Raw genomic sequence first — 6,688 nt, forward strand, 5'->3', positions numbered from 1 at the left:
AGCACCAGGGAGATCAATGTCAAAAGAATTGAGGTGGTGGTTACACTCTAGGGGAGGGAGGTGGACAATTGCAAGTAAGCGGGAGGACAGGAGGAATTAGCCAGGGACAGACATTATGAGGGAGACGAAGCAGGGCAATGAGAAGGACAGCAACCATGGCGAGGAGGACCTCTTGCATCAGAGGCAACTGAGAAGCCATCACTAGGGTTACCGTTGAGCTGACAACTGAGGGGTTGAGCTGAATTCTGAGAAGTTCTGGCAGAGAAGTGGTTTGGAAGGAGGAACTGGAGAGTGTGGGGCAGAAAGCACCCCTGTGGAGGGTCACAGAAAGGCCAGTGTGATTGGAGCATGGTGAACTGGGGTGACTGCAGTAGGAGACAAGACTGCAGGGGCTCACTGACTGCAATAAGGAGCTGGGATTCCATTCTTAAGCCGTGGGGAGTCACTTAAGGGCCATAGAGGAGAGTGACATGATGAGATTTATGGCTTGAGAAGATCATGCCAGCTACTGTATGAAAAATGGTCTCCAGTGAGGCAAGTTGGAAGCAGAGATTCCCTGGAAGTACACTACAGTCATCCAGAGGAGGGCTGATGATTGATGACAGGGATTCAGGAGACTGTGGCAATGGAGATAGAGAGGATCCATTGGGATTTAGCCTACATAACTTTAAGTAAACAACAATGAATGAGGAGCTGAAGGATGCCAGAGAGAAATGGAACGCTCCTGGGGATTAAGAGGGAAGATGATTCCGGGCTAGCACATCCAAAAAGACTTTGAGATTTCATAGCTGTCCTGCGTCCACTTGTGTCTTACCCTTTTCCAGCCCCTGCAGTGGTCTTATGAAGGCATGAAGGGTGACAGTCTCTGCCCTTCCCTGCTTGCATCTCATCTTTTAGTTGTCAGTTGTCCAGCCCTTCCTCTGTCATTCGGACAGTGGTCTCATCCCATCCTGCAGCCTTTACACACCCGGCCCCCATGCGGGTGCCCTCCTGAGGAAGAGGAATAAGAAGGGGCAGCCCAGGAGAGCATCTGGGGAGTGCCCTTCAGACCCCTTCTCTGTTGGCCTCTTCAGTGGGCCTTCGGGGTTCCTGCTGCCCACTGCTGGGAGCCACACTCCAGCCTCCCTCTTCTCAGCTCCCTGGAGGCCTCTCTTGCTTCTCTGCCTCTCCCTCAGCCTCTGTCCACCTGCTTACTGTTCATTAGACTCCACCCTTGGCCAGAAACACCATCTGCAGTGGCTGAATAATGGCCCCTCCAGAAGAAAGCCATGTCCTAATCCCTGGAGCCTGTGGGTGTTACTTCCCATGGCAAAAAAGGGCTTTGCGGGTGTGATGGGGAGATTATCCGGCTGATCTGGGTGGGCCTTAAATGTAATCATAAATGTTCTTATAAGAACGAGGTGGAGGGAGATTTCAGACACAGAAGAAGGCTGGCAGCCACGGGGAGCTGGAAGAGATAAGCAGTGGGTTTTCCCCAGCCAGGTGATACTGGTTTTGGACCTCTGGACATCAGACCTGTGAGAGAATGTATTTCTGCTGTGTTATGCCAGGACCTTGTGACAGTTTGTTACAGCAGAAATAGGAAACCAGTACACCAGCCAGCATGTATTGCCTGTTCTGTGATACTGTGTATCAGCACAGAGCTAAGAGCTTTGCAGAGATGAACTCATCTAATCCTTTAAAACATCCTGTGAGGTAGGTACACTCATCCCCATTTTACAGATGAAAAAACTGTGCTGGGAGGGTCCAGGTTAGAAGCAGCTTCCCTAGCAGCCCCTGGAAGTCCTGTAGTCCCCGCACAGGAACATACAAAGACATAGGCAAGGGTGTACGGTCATGTCACCTGCTTCCCACAGGAGGTCTGCCTGGTCATCAGACTTCCTGCCGCTGACCTTCACTCTCCCTGAAAACAAAAAGAATGACCCTCAACTCTGGTTTCGTAGGGTCGAGGCATCTCTCAGACTTTCACACGTTCAGTTCCTTCTCTGACTCCGACCTCAAATGTTGTGATCTTTCATCAGCCCCTCCTTCTCTGTCTCTCAGCATTTTGGATACACAGGGAATAGAGGGGAGATGCCACTTACTGCTTCCTCTCTACTAAATTCACAGGGCCAGTTAGCATTTATGACATGAATGTGCTTAAGGATCTGGATTTGATGACAAAGCAGAGCTAAGAACTTGGGAGGACTGTGCCTTTGTTCCTGGAATCTTGAGGAGGTTCTCTGACCTTTCCCTTCCTCCCTGATCTCTCTTTTCCATCTACTGTCCATGCAAAGCTGACCTTCAAGAACAAGAACAGGACTGAAAAACGACCCCAGCCTTGGTCCCCTTGGTTACAAGCACAGCTTGAAGCCCAGACCCCTGGGCAGCTGTCATGGGCTCATGCCATCCTTGGGAAAGAGCAGAAGACAGCTGGTTAGACTGCCTTTCAGTGTTGATCCTCAGCAAAGGAGGATGGTCAAGAGAGCCTTTGGAAATGGAAGTGGTATGGATTTCCTCAGTAAAGCTGATGTGCTTGCAGTGAGGACTGGCTGACCCTGCAAAAGTTGAGCTAACTTGGGGCAACACGGGATGCTTTCCCAGCCCAGCCTTCCCTTGGTCCCTCCCTTTACCTGATTCTGCCCCATATGCGGCTCATGTTTCCCCACTAGTTGTGTCATCACTGGAGTTACCAGTATTTCTGTCTGGATTGCAGAATCATAGAAACTGAAATTAGACTGCTGGTATACAAGAAGTGTAGGGAGAGTATCAGAAACTCCTGGGCGGGTGGGGAGAGTGGTGGAAGTGTGGTTTGAAAATTGGGATTTTCCAAGAGAGGGGAAAGCCCTGGTTTTCTTAGTACAAAGTATAGAAAGTACAGTTTGTGTTTATCAAAAGCAGAAATTGGTTAAAAATAGATTGAGAAACAGTAATGCAGTTGATGTAATACTTTACTACTAAGTCATATAAACAAAAGTTTATATGAACCAAGGTCCTCTGAATGTTGAGTCATCCTCCCCCAGCTCCTTCCCTCGGCAGAGGAATTCATATCCCGTAGTGAGGAGTGAAGACAGTTATCAAGAGAAAGTTGGATGGGAGCTTGCAGATGTAATCTTCCTTTGGGACATGTTTTCGGGGTTTTCCCTTTCTTTTTCCTTGGGTCCTTGTAATGCCACAGGGAGTTAGCACCTGGGAGTTCCCTTGTGTCTCAAGAAGTCTTTGCCATGTATAAAGTCAAAAGCCTTCTATCTCAGTTAAGGATTGCCAAATGTGCTTGGAAACCTTAAACACATCGAGTTTCCTTTTTCTCATGTTTCATAAAGGAAATAAGGAGTCCATGGCTGGTGCAGCTGCTCAGGAGCAGTCCTCAACAACCCAGGCCCCGAGCCTTCTGCGCCACCATCCCTACATTTGGATTTTTGCTTCATGATCTTAAGAAGCATCTGCATGCATTCTGAGCAGAAAAAAATTACATTCTGAATGGAGAGTTCAGAGAGCAAATGAAACATGAGAGGTAGATCTATAATTTAAAAAAAATTTTTTTTACTAGGATTTATTTTGAAGAGCAGTTTTAGGTTCACGGCAAACTTGAGCAGAAGGTACAGAGATTCATCATACACTGCACACAGGCACAGCCACTCCGTTAGCAACATTCCCCACCAGAGTGATCCATTTGTTACAACTGATGAGCCCACATTGATGCATCATTGTCACCCAAATCTATCCCTTTTTTAATCAAGAAAATTGTAATTTTTCTAGAAGTCCTACCCACCAGACTTCTGCTTATTTCTCATTGGCTCATGCTGATCTCACGACAACTCCTGGCTGCAAGTGTTTCTGGGAAAATGATTACTAACATTTCCAACCCAGCAAAATTAGGTCAGGAAGAAGGAGAGAGTACCCAAAATTATACAAATCTTGAATAACAACTATGGGGGAGAAAGTACCTCTAAGACTAAAATACCTATGGTGGCCATAAAATGGTGTGGGATTTTAGAGAGGATTTTCACAAATTGTTTTTATTGAAGTGTCACACACATACAACACAGTATACTAATCTCAGGGATACAACTGATGACTGTTAACATAGCTATATTTGTGTAACTACCACATAGGTCAAGATATAGACCATTTTCAACACCTAGATTCCCTTCGAGACCTCTCCTCAGTAACCACCTCCCCTTCCGACATAACCACTATTCCAACTTCTACCACTTAGGGGTATTAACCATCACAGATGTTGGAAGGAGAACAAATGACAAATGGAGAGGAACAACAGGGAAGAAGAATATGGCAAAATTAGTGACTGCTTTTGTGGTATTGCTTTCTTTTGCCTCTTAAATTATTCTAATTCCATTTTGAAAACTTTCCTTTCAAAATGTCATAAAAAATGGAAGATAGTAATTTTAGTTTGTGTGAAGTTGATATATGCCGAAATCCAATCAGGGAGGATAGGATTCTATAATCCCAAGTAACAGTGGTATAAGATAGAATTATATTTCTCTGTCATATAAAAACAGACTGGAGATATGTAATCCAGGGTGGCTGGGATTGTATTTGGCTGCCACAGGAAGACTTTGGAGACCCATCCTCCTCTAGCTCTCTGCTCTACCAATCCTAGGTTATCCCTTGTCCTCATGGTCCAAAATGGAAGCTGAAGCTCCAGCCATCACATCTGTGTTCCTGGGAGCAGAATAGAGGAAGGGAAAAAGAAGTGTTTACCCCTTCTCAATTTAATAGACTTCTTAGAATTCCCACACAATGTTTTTGCTAATAACTAACTGGCAAGAACTCAGTCAAATGACCACTACTAGCTGCAAAGTAGGCTGGGAGTCAGCCCTTTAACTGGGTGCTATTAAAAATCAGACTTTTTTGCTAAATGAAGAAACTGGTCATCTCTTCCAAGTTGTACTTTTACAACTTTTACCAATGAGCTCTCTAGAGCTCCCCCAATTCTGAGCCTTTGCACTGCATCCCCAAAGGCTTGGCATAAGCCAGAGGAAGACCACATCGCAGCTTACATCATCCAACCTGGCCTTCCCAGAGAAAACCTCAGCGGACGTGAGAGAAGGTACCACCTGGAGGATTGCAATCAGCCACAGTATTCCCTGGCTCTGTGGCCCCCTGGGGTCCCTCTTGGGGTTGGATGAATATAATTCAAACCAAGTTCCAATCACCATGGTCAGTTTTGTCTTAGGGACAGAAAATTAGATGTAAGCATTCCATTAGCACCCCAGCCAGAAGTCACCAGTAAAAATTTAGATGGCATTTATTTATATTTTCTTTAACACAGTGCTATTTGTTTCCTGGTGAAAAAACTTATCCTCAGCACTGGGGTATAGGATCCAGGAGCCCAGTTACCAAAGTAGCAGCCACCCCACATGGCAGATGGAAGGAGGGTACCAGCTGTTCAGGAAAGCTGTGCTGCCGTATCCTGCAGCACTGGTCCAGCCAAGAGCCGTAGGCCACAGAGGACGCTGCTGCGGAGGCAGAGGCAGGACGAGGTACAGGCAGAGCTGGGTTTTGCACAGAGGAATCTCAAATGCGCCATGGGCCGTGACCTTGGCTGCCTTGAAAGGGTGAAAGTGGCAGGTCTGACAGCGTCCAGCTAAGGACCTGAATGAGGCTGCCAGACTTGTCACGGGAAAAAGAAGGGTGGAATAAGTGAGTCTCCCAAAAGTTCTGCTTGAGTTGGGAAAAATTAGGATAAGACATCTCCTTGGTTTTATGCACCTTTTCCCCATGCTTAACCAGTTGAGTGTCTACCATGTGCTGCTTTGAAGCCTCTGAAGGTGCCATCTTTTCCACTTGCTGATAGAACTGTTAGTGAAGTTCCTTGATGGCGTAAAGAGTCACTTGTCTGATTTCCCATCCTGTGTCTCAGGGAAGGGCTGACTCCTTCCTCACCCCAATTCCTTTTCTTACAAGGGTGTTGATGTTTCAGTAGTACCCTCCTACCACATGAAGGTGAGGCGGTGGTAACAAACACGGCTGACTGAGCTGGCCCAGGACCAAGTTCCACCTCACCCTCCCGAGAAGGGTGAACTTGTTTTAAGGGCAGAGAGGAGTTTGGTGGCTCTTTTCTCAGTAAGATTGTCCCTGCACTGCCCTTGGTAGTGTAGGATTACAGCCTGTGCAGAGAAAGCGTCTCTTGTCCTGACGTCCCAGTGGAGATCTCTAGGCTGGCCCTGCTGTCTCAGAGTGGTTAGGCGGGCTGCACTTGCCTGCAGCATGTAGCTGAGGCTGGGGTCAGCCCTGCTTGAAACACAGCAAGTGAGAGTGGGCAAGGGCCTGTTCCCCAAGCGCCACAGGAGGAAGTTCTATGCCGGGCCTGCTACGCTCATGTCCTGTGCAATTCCCAGTCTGCATTGTGATGCTCCCTTTTCTAGAAAGTGCCGTGGAATGACCATAACTGACAGTGACCTTGTAACGGCTCACCTGTCTCCACTCATTTTGTTTACTTCAAGTTACAAAGCCTGGTACTTTCAGTGTTACCAGGAACCACTGCCTTGCACTGCTTGTCTCTGGTTACCACATACCAGTGTGTCTCAACACATCTTTTGAGAACTGCTGCATTGGAGAATCAGCTGAAGGGAGAGACTTGCCTGGCTGGCTAGGGATGGACAGACCCACCGAGGGTTCCTGCCGGCCTGGCACCGGCACAGACATCGGCCTGCATGCACATCCAGACCCCAGCTGCTTGTCTTCG

This window comes from Manis javanica, chromosome 17 (genome assembly GCF_040802235.1).
Source record: "Manis javanica isolate MJ-LG chromosome 17, MJ_LKY, whole genome shotgun sequence".
NCBI classification, from domain to species: Eukaryota; Metazoa; Chordata; class Mammalia; order Pholidota; family Manidae; genus Manis; species Manis javanica.